The sequence below is a fragment of the Eptesicus fuscus genome, chromosome 1 (assembly GCF_027574615.1).
Source record: "Eptesicus fuscus isolate TK198812 chromosome 1, DD_ASM_mEF_20220401, whole genome shotgun sequence".
NCBI lineage: Eukaryota > Metazoa > Chordata > Mammalia > Chiroptera > Vespertilionidae > Eptesicus > Eptesicus fuscus.
In genome coordinates this window covers 100,080,409-100,100,681 of record NC_072473.1, presented here as the reverse complement: position 1 = coordinate 100,100,681, position 20,273 = coordinate 100,080,409, and the positions used below count along the sequence as shown (strand labels likewise).

At 40.8% G+C, this 20,273-nt stretch overlaps 1 pseudogene; it reads left to right on the top strand.

Annotated features, from left to right (window-relative positions):
- Positions 1-14,977: 14,977 nt before the first annotated feature.
- On the top strand, positions 14,978-15,935 carry LOC103298452 (syntaxin-7-like; annotated as a pseudogene).
- Positions 15,936-20,273: the final 4,338 nt, after the last annotated feature.

The window sequence follows — 20,273 nt, the reverse complement described above, 5'->3', positions numbered from 1 at the left end:
TGTCCTCCCCTGCAGGCCTGATTGCCCCCAACTGCCCTCACTTGCAGGCCTGGTCCCTCCCAACTGCCCTCTCCTGCTGGCCATCTTGTGGTGGCCATCTTTGACCACATGGGGGCAGCCATCTTGTGTGTAGGAGTGATGGTCAATTTACATATTACCTCTTTATTATATAGGATGTGCAACAATACATTTTACTTTAATCTATTACTATACTAATTATTATAATAAGTAAATTAAGGGTTGTAAAATTATTATTATATTAGCAAATTGAAAAGAAAAATATTACAAGAATTTTTTCTCCTCTTGGTTCTCGAATTAATCAAATTTCAATTGGAAAATCTTCAGTAAGTCTTAAACTTGGTTGATTATTAAGCTTTTTGTCTTTTTGAACATAATGGAATATTTGTTTCTTACTTTTGGATAAAAACAATTTGATATTTGAGGATTTTTGTTGCAAAACAGATATTAGAAAGGAAATGCAGCTGTCTTCATAAATAATTAAAGATCATTATGACTGATCTTTTGCTGGAATGAATGTATTTTAAATTTGTTATTTTCCTAACACATCTATTTGGTGGTGAATGGTTTCTAGTTATGATCAGTCTGATATATTTTTAAACCTAAAAGATAATTGAACACATTTTCTAATCTAACTGATTAGTAGGAGGAGAAGCTTAGCATATAATATTGTCCAAAGATGATCTTTTCAGAACCAATATGTTTTATTTTTGGAAAACAAAATGAAAAAAAATCGTAGTTAACATGAAGAAAGTCAGAATCTCTGAATAACTGTTGAAGACTATGCAGTTGACCTACATCCTTTACAGAAAAAAAAATCCAAATACTAAGACTTTCTTTTAAGATTTTTTTTAAATTAATTTTTAGAGAGAGGAAGGGAGAGAGATAGAGAAACATCCATCTGTTGCCTCCTGCATACCCCTTATCAGGGATCAAGCCAGCAACCGAGGCATGTGCCCTGACATGGAATCTAACCAACAATAATATATGGGTGCACAGACGACAAACAATCAACTAAACCACACTGGCCAGAGTAAACACCTCTGACTTTTTAGCATGGTTGGTCTACTCCTCCCTGTCCTTTGCCCATTTTCAAGTTTCTTCTACATTCCTTAAGTGTCAAACTTTGTGCCAAATTCAGAACATGCAAATCTGACTCTTTTCTTTATTCTTCTTCTTTTTTTAATCCTCACCTGAGGATATTTTTCCCATTGATTTTTAGAGAGAGTGGAAGAGATGGAGGGAGGGAGAGAAAGAGAGAAGAGAGAGAGAGAGAGAGAGAGAGAGAGAGAGAGAGATCTATGTAAGAAAGACACATAAATTGGTTGCCTCCCATAGGTTCCCCAACCAGGGCCAGGTACCAAACCTGCAACCCTTTGGTGTGTAGGCTGACACTCTAACCACTGAGCAACAGCAGCCAGACCATAATTAAAATGACAAGGGTTAAAGACATAGATATTTTCCTAGTTCTAAAGGAGCTTATTAACTAGGAAAATATTCTGTCTTGGCTACATACTAAATTACATATTAAATCATCTGGAGTGCTTTTATAAAAATACCATTTTTTAAATTTTTATTGTATTATAGATGTCCCCCTTTCTCCCTCCCATTGTCCCCCTCATCCCCATTCCCACCCACTCCCCTAGGCCTTCACTACCTTATTTTCTGTGTCCATAGGTAATGCACATATGCATATGTTATTTGTTAATCTCTTCCTGCCTCCCCCCTTCCCCCCACCCCACTTCCCTCTGAGATTTGTCAGTCAGTCTGTTTCATGTTTCTGTGCCTCTGGTTCTATTTTATTCATCAGTTTATTTTGTTCATTGGATTCCTTGTTCATTTACTTTGATTTTTAGATTCAGTTGTTCATAGATATGACATTTTATTCTTCATATTCCTCCTCCTCCTTCTCTTCCTCCTCCTCCTCCTTCTTCTCTTCTTAAAGAAGTCCCTTCAAACTTTCATGTAATACTGGTTTTGTGGTGATGAACTAGTTTAGCTTTTTCTTGTTTGTGAAGCTCTTTATCTTATCTTCAATTCTAAATGAGAGCTTTGCTGGGTAGAATAATCTTGGTTGTAGGTCCTTGTTTTCCATCACTTTCAATATTTTAATCATTCTCTTTGGCCTGCAAAGTTTCTGTTGAGAAATCAACTGACAGTCATATGTGCACTCCCTTGTAGGTAACTAATTGCTTTTAAGGTTCTCTCTATGTATTTAACCCTTGGCATTTTAATTATGATGTGTATTGGTGTGGGCTCTTTGTGTTTATCTTGCTTGGGACTCTCTGTGCTTCCTGAACTTATAAGTCTATTTCCTTCACCAAGTAGGAGATATTTTCTGTCATTATTTATTCAAATAGTTTTTCAATATCTTGCTCTCTCTCTTCTCCTTCTGGAACCCCATATGTGAATGTTGGTGCACTTGAAGTTGTCCCAGAGGCTCCTTACAATATCTTCATATTTTTGGATTCTTTTTTCTTCATATTTTTGGATTCTGTTTTTCTTTTTGCACACAGTCCTTTGGTTGATCTCTCCCCCCTCCCCCATCCTCCCCTACCCTCCCTCTGAGGCCCGACAGTCCAATCGATGCCTCCTTGTTTCTGGGTCTGTTCTTTTTTTTTTTTTTTTTTTTTTTTAATTTCTTTATTGATTAAGGTGTCACATATTTGTCCTCATCCCCCCATTCCCATCCCACCCCTCTCCCCACGCATGCCCCAATCCCCTGTTGAACTTAACCGTTGGATAGGCTTATATGCATGCATACAGGTCCTTTGGTTGAACTCTCCCCCTTCCCCCTCCCTCCCCCTACCCTCCCCTATCCTCCCTCTGAGGCCCGATAGTCCGATCGATGCCTCCTTGCTTCTGGTTCTGTTCTTGTTCCTCAGTCTATGTTGTTCATCATTTCCTCTAGATGAACGAGATCAAATGTCACTAGATATATACTAATAAGAACTGAATGTGAGACGAGCAATAATATTTATGCTGACAGGCAAATGAATCAATCTGTAGTGAGCTTCCCCCTGGACCAACAGTTCTTTTGAGACCCAATTTCGATGTCCAGTAGTTCCTTATGTGTACATGTCAGCACTGACCCCTCAGCTCTGGATGGTGGACAAATGGTGGTAATGGAGGTCCGACTCCCTCTGGTTTGGTCTCGGCCGAACCCAGGGGCACAGCGTCACCTGGACTAAGGGGCACGTGGCCTCACCCATACCCAAGGGGCGCGTGGTCTCACCCGGGCCTGGGACCCAGCCTCACCCGGATGGATCCAGGGGCGCACGGCCTCACCCGGACCCAGGATCTGGCTTCACCCGTACCCAGGGACGCTTGGCCTCTCCCAGACCCAGGGGCACGTGGCCTCACCCGGGCTTAGTTGCACAAGGCCTCACCTGGATCCAGGGACACATGGTCTCACCCGGACCCAGGGACTCTTGGCCTCTCCCCGACCCAGGGTCACTTGGGCTCACCCGGGCCTAGGTGCACGAGGCCTCATCCGGATCCAGGGACGCATGGTCTCACCCGGACCCAGGGACGCTTGGCCTCTCCCAGACCCAGGGGCACGTGGCCTCACCCGGGCCTAGGTTCACGAGGCCTCACTCGGATCCAGGGACACATGGTCTCACCCAGACCCAGGAACGTTTGGCCACTCCCAGACCCAGGGCCACTTGGGCTCACCCGGGCCTAGGTGCACGAGGCCTCACCCAGATCCAGGGACGCATGGTCTCACCCGGACCCAGGGACGCTTGGCCTCTCCCAGACCCAGGGCCACTTGGGCTCACCCGGGCCTAGGTGCACGAGGCCTCACCCGGATCCAGGGACACATGGTCTCACCCGGACCCAGGGATGCTTGGCCTCTCCCAGACCCAGGGCCACTTGGGCTCACCCGGGCCTAGGTGCACGAGGCCTCACCCGGATCCAGGGACACATGGTCTCACCCGGACCCAGGGACTCTTGGCCTCTCCCCGACCCAGGGCCACTTGGGCTCACCCGGGCCTAGGTGCACGAGGCCTCACCCAGTTCCTGGGACACATGGTCTCACCCTGACCCAGGGACACTTGGCCTCTCCCAGACCCAGGGCCACTTGGGCTCACCCGGGCCTAGGTGCACGAGGCCTCACCCAGATCCAGGGACGCATGGTCTCACCCGGACCCAGGGATGCTTGGCCTCTCCCAGACCCAGGGCCACTTGGGCTCACCCGGGCCTAGGTGCACGAGGCCTCATCCGGATCCAGGGACACATGGTCTCACCCGGACCCAGGGACGCTTGGCCTCTCCCAGACCCAGGGCCACTTGGGCTCACCCGGGCCTAGGTGCACAAGGCCACACCCGGATCCAGGGACACATGGTCTCACCCGGACCCAGGGACGCTTGGCCTTTCCCAGACCCAGGGCCACTTGGGCTCACCCGGGCCTAGGTGCACGAGGCCTCACCCGGATCCAGGGACACATGGTCTCACCCGGACCCAGGGACGCTTGGCCTCTCCCCGACCCAGGGCCACTTGGGCTCACCCGGGCCTAGGTGCACGCGGCCTCACCCGGATCCAGGGACACATGGTCTCGCCTGGACCCAGGGGTGTGTGGGCTCTTTTGCTCTTGTGATCGGATGTTTTTTGATTCCTCATATTCCAAATAGCTGATTTGATTCTTTGCATCCTCTACTCTACTGTTGATTCCCTGTAAATTATTCTATTGACTCTTCCAATTCTACTTTTTGGGATTTTTCTTAAAATAATAGACCTTCCCTAGCTGGTTTGGCTCAGTGGATAGAGTGTCGGCCTGTGGACTGAAGGGTCCCGGGTTTGATTTCGGTCAAGGGCACATGCCTAAGTTGTGGGCTTGATCCCCAGTAGGGGGTATGCAGGAAGCAGGCAATCAATGATGCTCTCGCATCATTGATGTTTCTATCTCTCTATCTCTCCCTCTCCCTTTCTCTCTGAGATCAATAAAAATAAAAACATTAAAATAATAATAATAGCCCTAAATGAGGGTGATGCTTTCCACAGAAATATGTCCACTGCAACCCTATTTGTTACCAGGAAAAATGTAAACAGTCTAACTATCTATCAGTGCCAAATTGTATTGGTATTAATAATAATTACATAAATTCACCATAACTTAATGGTTTCCTCATATTTAGGTCAAGTATATTATGCATGATCACATTTTATCCTCTGATGCTGTGAAGTACGCACACTTAAGAAATATATATATTAGAGGACTGGTGCACAAAATTCGTACATGGGGAGGGGAGTCCCTCAACCCGGCCTGCACCTTCTCGCAATCCGGGACCCCTCGGATATCCCTCTTGCAATCCAGGACTGCTGCCTCCTAATCGCTTGCCTGCCTGCCTGCCTGCCTGCCTGATTGCCCCTAACCACTTGCCTGCCTGCCTGATTACCCCTAACCACTCTACCTGCCTGCCTGATCTCCCCTAACTGCCTCTGCCTCAGCCCCCGCCACCAGAAGGATGTCCAGAATGACATCTGGAAGGTTGTTTGGCTGTCTGGTCTAGTTAGCATATTATGCTTTTATTATTATAGATATACACACATATATAATGTGTTTATATTATATTACATATAATATGCTATTTTTATAGATTATTATTGTTATTATTTTTGCTATTGAGTTTCATGGGTTCCTTACATATTTTAGATACTAACTTTTTATCAGATATGAGGTTTGCTAATACTTTCTCTCATTCTGTAGCTTATCTTTTCATACTGTTGTTTCTTTTTCCAGGCAGAAATTTTTCAGTTTGTAGTTCCACATGTTTATTTTTGCTCTTCTTGTCTGTGCTTTTAGTGTCATATACAAATTATCATTATGAAAGAGTTTTCTTTTTTATTAAATAAATCTTTATTGTTCAGATTATTACAGAGGTTCCTCTTTTTCCCCCCCATAGCTCCCCTCCACCTGATCTCCCGCATGCCTCCTCCCCCACCACTGTCTTCTTCCATAGGCATAAGATTTTTGTCCAATCTCTTCCCGCACCCCTCATGCCCCCTTCCCCCTGAGAATTGTCAGTCCACTCCCTTTCTATGCCCCTGATTCTATTATATTTACCAGTTTATTCTGTTCATCAGATTTTTTTATTGACTTGATTTTTAGATTCACTTGTTGATAGATATGTATTTGTTGTCACTTTGTTGTTCATAATTTTTATCTTTACCTTTTTCTTCTTCTTCCTCTTCTTAAAGAATACCCTTCAGCATTTCATATAATCTTGGTTTGGTGGTGATGAACTCCTTTACCTTTTTCTTGTCTGTGAAGCTCTTTATCTGACCTTCAATTCTGAATGATAGCTTTGCTGGGTAGAGTAATCTTGGTTGTAGGTTCTTGCTGTTCATCACTTTGAATATTTCTTGCCACTCCCTTCTGGCCTGCATAGTTTCTGTTGAGAAATCAGCTGACAGTCGTATGGGTACTCCCTGTAGGTAACTAACTGTTTTTCCCTTGCTGCTTTCAAGATTCCCTCTTTGTCTTTTGCCCTTGGCATTTTAATTATGATGTGTCTTGGTGTGGTCCTCTTTGGATTCCTTTTGTTTGGGGTTCTCTGCACTTCCTGGACTTGTGAGTCTATTTCTTTCACCAGGTAGGGAAAGTTTTCTGTCATTATTTCTTTAAATAGGTTTTCAATATCTTGTTCTCTTTCTTCTTCTCGCACCCCCATAATTCGGATGTTGGTACGCTTGAAGTTGTGCTAGAGGCTCCTTACAACTATCTTCATATTTTTTCATTCTTTTTTTCTTTTTGTTTTTCTGGTTGGGTATTTTTTGCTTCCTCATATTGCAAATCTTTGGTTTGATTCTTGGGGTCCTCTAGTCTACTGTTGGATTTCTGTATATTATTCTTTATTTTAGACAGTGTATGCTTAATTTCTGACTGGTCCTTTTCCATTTTTTTTTTTTTTTTGCATTCTCATTAAGATCCTTGAAGGTCTCACTAAGTTCCTCAGAGGTCTCAATAAATTTCTTGGCGGTTTCTAGAAGATTCATGAGTAACCTTATAACTGTGGTTTTGAACTCTATATCCAGTCATTTGCTTTCTTCCATTTCTTTCATTTGTGACATGTTTCTTTGTCTCTGCATTTTGGCTGCTTCCCCGTGTTGATGGAGTGGCTTTGTTTGGTAGGTGACCTATAGGGCCCAGTGGCTCAGCCTCCCCAATCACCTGAGGTGCACACTCTTGGTGCACCCCTTTGTGGGCTGTGTGCACAGTCTTGTAGTTAAGCCTTGATTGCTTTTGGTACACCTTCAGGCCAATTGGCTGTGAGGATCAGCTGTGTCTATAATGGAAGAACTGCTGTGCTGGAGACACCCTTATGGGGCAGTACTTGCTTCAGGGGGTCTTTGGTGTTCACTGATTCTGCCTCTTGAGTGTGTTGCTTATGGATGTGAAGAGTTGAAATCTGGTGTTATCTCACACTGACCACTAGGTACACTTGTTCGTGGATCTTCAAAGAGGTGCAAATCTCTACTGTCTGAGGCCACCCAGCAGGAGTTACAGCAAGATCTGCAGATTTCTCCTCTTTGCTTGGGGTTTGGATGTTTTGGAGCTGACCCAGCTGCAGTTTGTTAGGTTAAGCTGCAATAGGGCAGGCCATTCATATGCAAAAGCTGCTGTGCACAGTTTGGGTGGGTTTGTAAATTGAGTGGGATGGGGTCTCAGGGAATCACTAGGGCATGGCAAACAGCAATGGCTGCCAGTCAGCCCTCTCTGCATCTCTGCGTTTCCGCATCCCGAGTCCCATGCCCCAGCGCAGTAAACAATGATTCCTGCGCACACCTCTGCAAGAAAGCCACCCTCACTTTTTGACCCGATACCAGAAAGTCCAGTTTCTCCCCGTAGGAGTCTGGGTCACCAGGGTCTCATCAGAAACTGGAGTTCAGAGCAGTCGGGAGCTTGTGTCTCCCTCCCACTTGAAAAAGACAACCGTGTCCTCAGTTGCCAGCCCTCTCTGCGCGAAACTACGTACCTCTGCTTTTCCATGGCTCTGCACCTCCTACACAGTCTCAATGCGCTTTTTTCTTTCCTTCTAGTTGTAGAACTTCCACTTAGCCAGCTTTCCTGTGGTTCTGGGTGATAGTAGTTTTGTCTTTTAGTTGGTAGTTTTGGTGTGGTTGCGAGAAGCAGCACGTACCAGTGTATACCTTATGCTGCCATCTTGGTTTCCAGATATGAAGGAGTTTTCTTAGAGAAGTTTTATAGTTACAGGTCTTCCATTATGTCTTTGATTAATTTTGAGTTAACTTCTGTGTATGATGTACAATAATGATTTAATTTAATTCTTTGCATGTGGATATCCAGATTACTTAACATCACTTACTTGAAGAGATTATCCTTTCCCCAAGTGTATTATTGGCATGGACTTATGTCTGGCCTCTGTACCCTGTTTCATTAGTCTATGTGTCTGTTTTTATACCAGGGCCTTACTGTTTTGATTATTATATCTTTGTAATGTAGTTTGATACCAGGCAATGTGAAACCTCCAGTTTTATTCTTCTTTCTCAAGATTGCTTTGGCTACATGGAGTCTGTGTCATTCCATACAAATATGATTGTTTTTTTCTATTTATGTAAAAACTGTCATTTGAATTTTGATATATATTGCACTGAATTGTAGATAGCTTTGGGTAGTATGGAGATTTTTACAATATTAATTCTTCCAATCCATAAGCACAGGATATCTTTTCATGACTGAGTGGAGCTGAAGCAGGGTTACAGGACAATTTCCAGATCTGCGATTGAATTGAGGTTGGTGGGCCTGCCCTCAGGGGCACTGATGAGTGTGTCTCCTGCCAAGCCCCTGGGCAGGTAGGCCAACTACTAAACTACAACAAATCTAGCTGGAGCTGAGTCATGGGCCACTTCAGGGTCTACAACCAGGACTGAGAAAGTCAGTCCTGTTACACAAGGAGTGGGCATGCATGGCTTCTCCTATGTCCCTTGTTGGATGGCTCTGATAGCAAGACCAATGCCAAACAGGTCTGTAGCCAAATCCATAGAGGAACAAGTTGTTTATGTATCTGTTACTTGGACCATCCTTAGTGAGCCTAACACATGGGCATAGACCTGCCTTCTCAAATTGGCATTCTCTCGGTCTTTGCCTTCAATGGGTACATGCAAGCTTCAACTTGGATCCTAAGACTCTTCTGTCTGTACATGGCTGCCAAATTTTGTTGCTGTGGGGGTATTAGTGCAGATCTCCTATTTGGCCACCTTACTAATGTCACTCTCTCACAACTTTTGTTAAGTATTATGCTGTATATTCTCACCGGTGCAGTAAACAAAAAATAAATACATAGGTAAATGGTTGACTTATAAATTAGAAATAGAGAAATAATGTCACATTTATTCAATGACATCATGATCATGTACATATAAAATCCCGAAAAATATACAATAAGCCTTACACTAACTAATTAGTAAATTTATCAAGGTAGTAGGATATAAGATCAATATATAAAAATCAATTCTATTTTTCCCTGGCTGGTGTGGCTCAGTTGGTTGGGTATCATCCCATGAACTGAAAGGTTGCTCCTTTTTTCTCTCTTTATTGATTAAGTTATTACATATGTGTCCTTACCCCCCCCCATTCCCCCCCCACCACCCACTCATGCCCTCACCCTCCTGGTGTCTGTGTCCATTGGCAAGGCTTATATGCATGCATACAAATCCTTTGGTTGATCTCTCCCCCTTACGCCCACCTGAAAGGTTGCTGCTTTGATTCCTGGTAGGGGACATGCAGAAGGCAGCCGATAGATGTTTCACTCTCACATTGATATTTGTCTCTCTGTCTCCCTCTCCTTTCCCCTCTCTCTAAAAATCATCAATTAAAAAGTCTTTAAAAATCAATTATATTTCTATATATATTAACAATTCAAAATAGAAAATACAATTTTAAAAATAACCATAACAGCAACAATCATGAAATACATAGTGATCTATTTAACAAAATATATGAAGACTGCAAACCACAAAATATTTCTGAGAAAAATTAAAGAAGACATACACAGAAAGCTATAACAATTTATAAATTTGGTTCATAAATGTTAAAATCTCAAAACTTTATATTTATCTATAGATTAAATAGAATTCCAATAAAAATCCCCAAAGGTTCATTTGTAGAGTTGCAGACTCTAAAATTTATATTGAAATACAAAGGAATTAGAATAGCCAAAGAATTCTGAAAAGATTATTAAATTTGTTGTCAACCATACAGAATTTACCTGAGCATCTGATAAAATCAAATTGTCACTGCTTGCTTTCATTCCAGAAAAATAAACTGTAAGCCTTCTTGACTGATAGTCTTACAGACTCAGAAACTGGTTTATAACTTTCTATGATCATTAACCTTTGTTTTCTTCTTCTGTCTTCATAGGCATACTCCTTATTAAATACCCGGTTGCTTGTTTACACAATATATGTCTATCTATATCACCACCTCCTGAAGTGAGATTTCATGTTGAAATGATGACACTTTGGGAATGCCAACCCATCCCTACTTTAGAAGAACCTCAAATACCATTACCTTGTGTCCCTTAGATCAGGCAGGGAGAGAGACTTTCATACCGTAACTTGGGCAGGGACTACAAGCAATATCAGCAGGAAGCAGTTACTGAAGGCAGACCATCCTCTCTCATCAACCCTAAAAGATTTTAAGTGTGGAAGTCTCTGAAGAGGGAATATTATAGAATAGTAAGGTAAGAAGCTAGGAAAATTCTAGGACAAGCGTAATAAGGAAACTGAGATAGACAGTTAAACAGCAGTTTGGGTCCACCTAGTATATCCTATCTTCCCTAAACCAAGGACACAAGAGTAAATGGTTTGTACTTCTCCTCCCCAGCCAGAGGGTAGATAGTGTAAATCTACTCAGGGTGACAGATAACAGCAATCCAATTAAGTGCCATTTGCCAACCATATCCAAAGACAGACAAATTAAGAGAATAAATATTAGCTTGATACATCAGCATAAAACTGATTAATATTCTATTGGTCCACCCCTAAACAGCCAAACTTTAAGACCCCTGAAAATGAAGGTCCCAGTGTGTGCTCTCCCTTCAGAAAGCATACCTGTGCCATTCCCTTTCCCCCCACCATGTACCCCCTAACCTCTAAGGGATCCTATGAGAATTGCAACCAGGCCAGCAAGGGCAGTGGCAGATTGCCCTGGATTTACCCACTGAATGTGTCTCCAAAGCCCTCCATTCTCTGACTTTCCAGTGAGCTAAGGAAGTCCAGCCTAGGCTCTCCTGTTGCTTGTTGCTTCTTCTATGCCCTTCTTTACGTCACTCTCTTTTAGTATATATTTTTCTGTGGTCAGTAAATGCTTGCTTGTTTTTCTTAAAAAAAAAAGGTGGTTAAATTTGTAGGGCATGATATCAAGATTTACTCTAAAGCTACAGCAGTCAAATCAATGTGGTATTAGGTAAAGGCTAGAGATAGATAAATGGAGCAAAATAAAATTCTATAAACTGAACCATGCATATATGGTCAATTGATCACAAAAGTCTATCATTGTATCCATGCATATATTACCAACTGACTATTTTTTTACAAAGCTAGCAAGGTCATTCAGTAGGGAAACAATAGTCTTTTTCAGCAATTGGTGTTAAAACAACTGAATATCCAAAAGTTAAATAAATAAATAAATAAATAAATAAACAAACAAACATTAATACTTTTTTCAACCATTAAAAAAACTTAACTTTAAATTTATCATACACCTGAAAACATCAAAGATATACTATAATGTTTATAGAGAAAAGCACTTGAGAAAATTCTTGTGAGCATGGGTTAGGCAAAAATTTCTTAAGACCAAGAAGCACTGACTCTCAAAAAAAAAAAAAAAAAAAGATAAGTTGGACTTCATCAAATCAACATCTTCTCTTAAAAATATAAAGTTGAGTAAATGAAAAGGCAAGCAACAGACTTGGAAAAAATATTAGCAATACTTACATCTTACAAAGAACTTTAGTCTAGACTATAAAGTCACTCTTGCATATCAATAACAAGAAAAATAGTCCAAAAATTTTGCAAAGATTTGAACAGAATATTTACACATAGAAATAAATGATTGCCCAAAATGGTTATAGCTCCTAATCCAGGTAAATGAAGATTAAAATCAAAATTATTTTCCCCTACACACCTAGTAGAATGACTAAAAGTTAAAAGAATGAAAATATTGGTGAAGAGCAACTTGAACCCACATGCACTGCTTGTAGAAATGTAAAACTATATAACCACTTTGAAAGTAGTTCGGTACTTTTTTAAAAAGCAAAAAATATGCCTATCATATGATCCCTTATTCTACTATGTAATATTGAATAAAAAAGGAAGTGTCCATAGAAAGGCTTTGAAATACATCTTCATAGCAGCTCTATTCATAATAGCCAACTTGGAAGCAACTCAAATGTCCATTAACAGATAAACATATAAAAAAATGTGGTTTATCTATACAGTTGAGCACTACTAGCAAAGAAAAAGAAGCAAATGATTTTTCAAAAACATGTTTTTATTTATTTTCAGAGACAGTAAGAGTGAGGGAGAGAGAGATAGAAACATCAATGGTGAGAGAGAATAATTGATTAGCTGCCTCCTGCATGCCCCCTACTGGAGATCAAGCCTACAACCTTGGTGTGTGCCCTGACCAAGAATCAAACAGTGACCTCCTGGTTCATGGGTCAACATTCAACCACTGAGCAACACTGGCTGGGCAGGAAAAAAAATAAACTATTGATATGTAGAACTACATGAATGAATCTCAAAAACATGCTGAGTGAAAGAAGCCAGGCACAAAAGAGTACCTTAATATATTATTATGTTTATACTAGAGGCCTGGTGCAAAAATTTGTGCACTTGGGGGGCATGCTCAGCCAAGCCTACACCCTCTCGCAGTCTGAGAGCCTCAAGGGATGTCTGACTGACAACTTAGGCCCCCTCGTGAGTCTCAGCCTTCAGTTGGATATCCTTAGCACAGCCGTGGAGGTAGGAGAGGCTCCCGCCACCACCGCTGCACTCACCAGCCATGAGCCTGGCTCAGGGCTTCTGGCTGAGCGGCGCTCCCCCTGTGGGAGCGCACTGACCACCAGGGGGCAGCTCTTGAGTTGAGCATCTGCCCCCTGGTGGTCAGTGCATGTCATAGTGACCGGTTGTTCTGCCATTTGGTCAATTTGCATATTAGCCTTTTATTATATAAAATGAAATTATAGAAGAGACAAAACTATCCTATGGTCTCATAAAACAGATTAGTGGTTGTGTAAGGCTGGAGATGGTGGAGATTGAATTTAATGGGGCATGAAAGAACTATCTGGGGTGATAAAAATTATCTATTCATTGATAATTTTATGATTTTATAGGTGTATACAGTTGACAAAACATTAAAATGTAAAGTTGAAGTGGGGTCATTTTATTGTAAGCAAATGATTTTATAAAAATTAATTGTGTCATATATGAAAAATGAAAAAGAATATTTTCATTTTATTGTTCTCATATTACCTGACAGAAATGTATAGCTTCTAAAGGGAAACCGTTCATCCTTTTGTCACCTATCTTTTGTAACAACAGGGTCATTTTTTAAAAAGCATGTTGGAACATTTATGCCTTGAGAGAATTTTTTAAATGCTTGGATGCTCTGCTATAATATCAAATTAGATTGCATTGAAAAATAAAGCACTGGAGTCGTGTGTAACTCAAAGGCTATTTCCTAACAACAAAGGTTATTTCCTAATACCAGAAGCAGTTTTCCATGGCCTACATGGTGAATTTGTTCCAGAGTCCCCATTCATAATAAGAGTTTTACTTCTGTACTACAGCTGATGAAGTTGAAAATGGGCCTTGTACTTTGAGGGTTTAATTTCTCATTTGGACTTCATAGAAGAAAGTTTATTTCACCAGTTTTAAAATATATATATATATACTAGAGGCCCAGTGCATGATTAAATCATGCACATGTAGGGTCCCCTAGGCCTAACCTGCCATCCAGGCCATATCCACTGCCCCGCAAAGCCTAGCACGCTCCGCAAACACTGCTGGCAGCCTGCTCCCCACTTTTGATGGCAGGGGGTCCGCTGGTGCTGGAGCGGACACACAGCTCCCTGCTTTCAATTGCGGGGGAGCTGGCTGTCTGTCCACTGGTGCACCAGGCCTTTCAAAAGCCTCCAGCAGAGGCTTTTGGCCTGGTGCCAAAGTGGACAGACACCCAGCTCCCCCGCTTTCACTTTCGATCACGGGGGAGCTGGGTGTCTGTCCGCTGGTGCCAGAGTGGACACCCAGCTCCCCGCTTTTGATGGTTGGCGGCGGGATGTGGGCTCGCTGCCCCAGAGGCCCCTTCTGTGCCGCAGCACAGCCATGGCACAGACACTGAGCTCACACCACCGCTGGTGACGCAAGCTCAGCATCCCGCCATCCAAATCAACCACCCCGGCCACCCCGAGTCCCGCCACCCCCGCGCCTCCTGGCCAATCGTGGGCATAGTGAAGGTACGGTCAATTTGCATATTACTCTATTATTAGGTAGGATTATTGATTTTTTACAGAGAGAAAGGAAGAGGGACAGAGAGTTAGAAACATCGATGAGAGAGAAACATCGATCAGCTGCCTCCTGCACACTCCCCACTGGGTATGTGCCCGCAATCAAGGTACATGCCCTTGACTGGAATCGAACCTGGGACCCTTGAGTCCGCAGGCCGACGCTTTATCCACAGAGCGAAACTGGTTAGGGCTATTTCACCATTTTTAGTTAATAAAAGATATTCCAAGTCTCTGTTTAGTGGAATGTCCCAAACATGTAACATTTATTTGAAACTGTCTCAGCAGACTCTTTCAACTATTAAAAAAATATGTGCGGTCCCCATCGCCAACATCCAGCTGCTGAGAATTGTAGTTAGGGGCTCCAGGACCCATGGGAGCCTGTTGTCGGAGTGGGAGGAGGTGGAGGAGGAGGAAGCCGAGGAGGCTGAGCTGTGGAAATACAGAGGACACTGAATCAACTTGGAACACCTCAAGATACACCTGAATTGAGGCAACAGCTGCAACAGAAGCAGCAGTATACTAACCAACTTGCTAAAGAAACAGGTAAGTACATTAAAGAGTTTGTATCTCTGCCCACCACCCCCACTGAGCAGGTTTTTAATCCCCTTTCCTCTAGCATAAAGGAAAATACAGAAGGACCGCTTGGTGGCTGAGTTCACAACATCACTGACAAACTTTCAGAAGGTCCAGAGGCAAGATGCTGAGAAAGAGAAAGACTTTGTGGCCCAAGTGAGAGCCAGTTCCAGAGTATCTGTTGGTTTTCCTGAGGAGAGCTCAAAAGACAGGAATCTTGTATCGTGGGAAAGCCAAACTCAGTCTCAAGTGCAAGTACAAGATGACGAAATTACAGAGGATGACCTCCGCCTTATCCATGAGTGAGAATCTTCTATTAGGCAACTTGAAGTTGATATTATGGATATTAATGAAATATTTAAAGATTTGGGAATGATGATTCATGAGCAAGGAGATGTGATAGATAGCATAGAAGCCAAAGTCAAAAATGCAGAAGTGAACGTTCAGCAAGCAAACCAGCAGCTATCGAGGGCATCAGATTATCAGCGCAAATCCAGAAAAACCATCCGCATCATCATTTCTCTCCTTGTCATCGGAATTGTAATTATTGGTGTCATATGGGGAGTGAAAGGCTAAAATTATGAAGGAGAACACTGTTGCACTGCGTTATCTAAATTATGTAGGAAAGCTCCTGTAATCATGGGTGTTTTTTTACTATTATTTTAAAGGTGTTGCATAAAGGATAGCTCCCATAGTTTTTATTTGGGGGAAATTTTCCTTTGGATCAAATATGGTATTTCTTAATACTGAAAGTTTTTCTAAATATCAGTGCTGGCATAACTTCCATGATTTTTGGTCTAATAACTCTTAGTTTTTTGCCCACATTGTATATGTCTTCCATGCATAATTTATCATGTTGACTTCATTTATAAATTTAAAGGTGTGTGTGAAAAAAAAATATGTGCTTGGAAAGACTCTTAGAAATCCTCTATTGAAAGGAATTAATAAATTTAAAGGTGTGTGTGAAAAAAAAATATGTGCTTGGAAAGACTCTTAGAAATCCTCTATTGAAAGATGCATAATACTTTTAAAGCATATTTATTAGCAGCAAGGATATGGATATTCTACTTCTTTCTTTAGATTCACTAATAGTCCTTATTTCTTACTGGGTGTAAGTATTCCAGCAAACAAATAACAGTGAGAATGTTAGCTTTTGCTCACAAGGTTCTAGCTACACATTTTTAAAAATTTTGTTTAGTTTTTGTTTCTCTTGATGCTGGAAGAATGACAGTGAATGTCAATCAACTTCATTCATTGCTTTCTACATCTGTCCTTATTTAGATATTCAGAAATATTGCTGAAGGGAATCAAATAGTTGTTGCATTGTAAGTAACTATACAAAAAAATGATGAGACTGTCTCTTGTGAATAACCTTCACAAGATAATCCTGTGTATTTGGTACCTTTTCTACTTGAAGCCTCACATTTTTCTGTAAAAATACTGGCAATCTATTATTATAAAACAAGGAAATACTTAATAGGATATAGTACTCTTTTTATTTGTTGTAAGTTTTTTTTCATGTATTTTATATAATCTGCCCTTCTATGAATTCAGGAATGTATGTGTGCACATGCACAGATGTGTATTGGAGAAATAATATTCAGTTTTTATTTATCTGTTCTTTTAGAATTATCATTTAGTGCACTTTGGGTTTCTATATTGGATATAAGGCATTTTCAGCAATTTTTGTTGAAATATGTTTGGTGGAACCAACTCATATTTGATCTGTTTATGCTACACAAAACACAGGAAATATGCTTTTGAGAAAGGAAAAATAATGCTGTTCATGGAGTGGGTGACCTCTAAACTTAACCATTTGTTGGACATCTGTTACTGTCAAGCAAAGATGACTATGATATGATACTTGCTTTCAAAGGACTAATCAGTGAGAGATTTGTATTGGAACATATAGAATTCAGGTTTCCTGAAAAATATATAATAATTTTACTGCTAAATTTGTAGTTTCTCAGATTAAGTAGGGATCACAGAGAATTGCAAGGTGTCTTTTTTCAATAGCCCCAATGAGTGTTCACACTGGCACTTCTTGAACTCATATAATAACTGTGAATCTGCCAACACTTAAAATAGCTCATTCCATCATTGGCTCACTAGCAATTAGAAAGTGTTTTTTTTTAATATATTAAATTAAATCTATTACTCTGTGACTTCTGCAGATTAGTTGTTTCTTCAGAGGTCATAGGAAATGAATATTAGTATAATTTTCTTTGAAAATATTATTCACCTTAAGCTTCCACTGTGTTTAAATGATAAGAGGCTATAAGATAACCTTTATATAGTCACTATCATTGAGAGAAATATTCATTTTTATGTTCAAAAAAAGTATGTCATTTTCTTTCTAGTACTACGAAAGAGCCATGATTTGAACATTTGAAATGTCAAATTTTGAGTAAACCCAGGACTTGAAGTATATGGATTTGATTTTTATTAAAGGAAGAAAAAAGACATTAAGGAAAATAGCATTTATGGACTATCATCTGAGCACTGGGAACTATGCTAACTACTTACACGTATATTACTTTGTATTGACATACAGTGCCATGTCAATACACTGTATTTATTCCCATTTTCAGATAAGAATAATTAAACTCAACAATTAATACTAATTTTTTAATCTGAGTTTCTTTCAGTACTCTCCCTGAGCTTTCCTTGATGTTCCATTGTCTTCTTTCTTCTTTAGTCACAAAACCTGCCCTATAAGTTTAGCTCTCCCAGTTATCAGATGTTCTCCCTTTCCTTTTTCAGTCATTAGATGCCTGAACCCCAACAGTGAGGAGTGTCCAAAACTGCTTGTGTTTTCTCGTAACCTGGCCAATGTCATAGTCACTCATATTCCCACTAAGATACACTATTCTCTGGGATCTTCATTATGTTGGAGTAGTTTGAAAAGCTGGGATCTTACATACAGTCTTTTCTGAAACTTAGACTGCTTTGCTGGAGGCTTAGCTGGCTCTTGTCAACCTCTTTTCGTTGGATAGCAGGCCTAATCCCCAAAATCACTAGTTCCTTTCTAGGGTCCTTCTCCAAATAGGTTGATCACCAACAATAACAAATCTGTTACCTAATTGACTATATTCAGTCATTAAGTAAGTCAATATGTAACTGAGTATCTACTGTGCTTGAACTAGAGATGAAAACATATAGAGTTCACAGTCCATTGAGGTGAGAGAAGTAGCATCCAAATCAATTGTTTGCTGCAAATATAGGGAAGCAAGACAATTCAGTAGTAGCTAGGACTGGTGTCATGGATGTTTTCCTGGAGGAGGTGACATTTGTAACTGAGTCTGATTTAAATGCTGCTTATTAAGATAAAGAGAGGATGTGAGCCCTAGTGGTTGGGCTCAGTGGATTCAGCATTGGCCTGCAGATCAAAGGGTCCTGAGTTCAATTCCAGCCAATGGCTTGCAACTTGATTTCAGGCTCTTCCCCAGCCTGGGCCCTAGTCAGGGCTCATTCAGGAAGCAAACAATCAATGTGTTTTTCTCACATCAATGTTTCTCTGTCTTTCCTTCTCTTCCACTCTCCCTAAAAATCAATGAAAAAATATCCTCGGGCAAGAATTTTAAAAAAAAGAGAGAGCGATAGAAGGTGTGAATGACACTTGCAATGAAAGAAACAAGCAAAAGATTTGGAGAATAATTGGAACTTATAGTATATGGGGAGGAAATGTTAGGGATTATTGGAGAAGTAGACAGGTACTAACTTACAAAGGACCTTGTTCCCATCCTTAGGAGTTTGGACTAGCCACACTGGCATGGCATGGAAACTCATCCTTTCTCATCTGATCATTTGGCCTAGAAACCCTTGGACTTCAATTTTAGAATTCAAGATCTACTGATGGGGCATTCTTTCTAGCCCTAAATCTCACTATATTTATTCTCCATCTTACTATATTTTGGAGTCCTGGCTCTCTTTTTTTCCCCTTTCATCACTATTGTTAGGAAACTGACACACCATTCCACAGATCAGGGCTTGCCTTACTCAACAAAGAACTTGTTCTTATGATTGTGAAGTGTGATTCACAATGTTTATAGAAAACGGGTGACAAAGTTTATTTTTTAAGAGATTCATATGTTCCAAAAGATAATTTTTGCAGAAAGCATAACTTGGAGATTTTATAATAGACTATTTCAAAGACCATATTCTGTTAGCTCAAAGCAACTGCACAGCCTATGAAGTCCAATTTCTCTCTCTCTCTCTCTCTCTCTCTCTCTCTCTCTCTCTCTATTTTCCCCTGTATTGGTAGAAAAAATAATCTAGGCTTTCTGGTTTTACCCAGAAAAAAACACACCACCAAATCCTGGCAAAACTCTAATTGGACTTGGCTAGAGGAGAGCATGGTGACAGGCTGGAATTTCACCTACTCCAGCAAGAGCTCCATGTTACATTGTATTCTTGAGACTTCACTGTACTCTCACCTTTGGCTGAATCCTACTCATCACTGCATTTAGCAGATAAGTATGTTCATTAAAACTGCCTGAGAGCCATTATTCAAAAAGATGGTCATGAAATAAATTTGGTTTATTTAAATGATTTGAAACACTATATAACATTTTAGCTATTTAGTTTTCAAGTAATGGTTCCTTGGCATTCTATGGAAGCAGGCATTGCAGAAAGCCATGCATTTGAGGAGCAGTCTGTAAATCGGTTAAAATATTTGTTGTCATGCTACTTTTAAACCCACTTTCTGCAACAAGCTTACTGTACATTATAACATTCAGTAAGAAAATGAAAATTCAGCTCTTTGGTGGAGTTAATGTTGGTGTCAAGTTTTCAAGCAAAAATACATGTTATTCCCATGTGTTTAATCATTAGTACCATGCAGAGATTAAAGAGAAATAATTGTCTTCACTTCTATTACTTCTGTTTCTATAAGAAATAAGGGAGCTTCACACAGAGTTATACAGTAACATAAAAATAAGGCTACACTGTGTTTGCTGAATTTTAAAATGATATGATTTCAAGATTTGGGAGATGAGGAAGTAGGGCAGGACTGTGTTCATGTCAGTCTGTCACCTAAGACATCCATTACACATCATCCTTGAACTGATATTTTGCCCAGAAAAATACAGTGGGGATCCTTTCCATGTCTTGCTGAGCCTAAATTTTCCCCAGATTGCAGTTGAGGCTTGA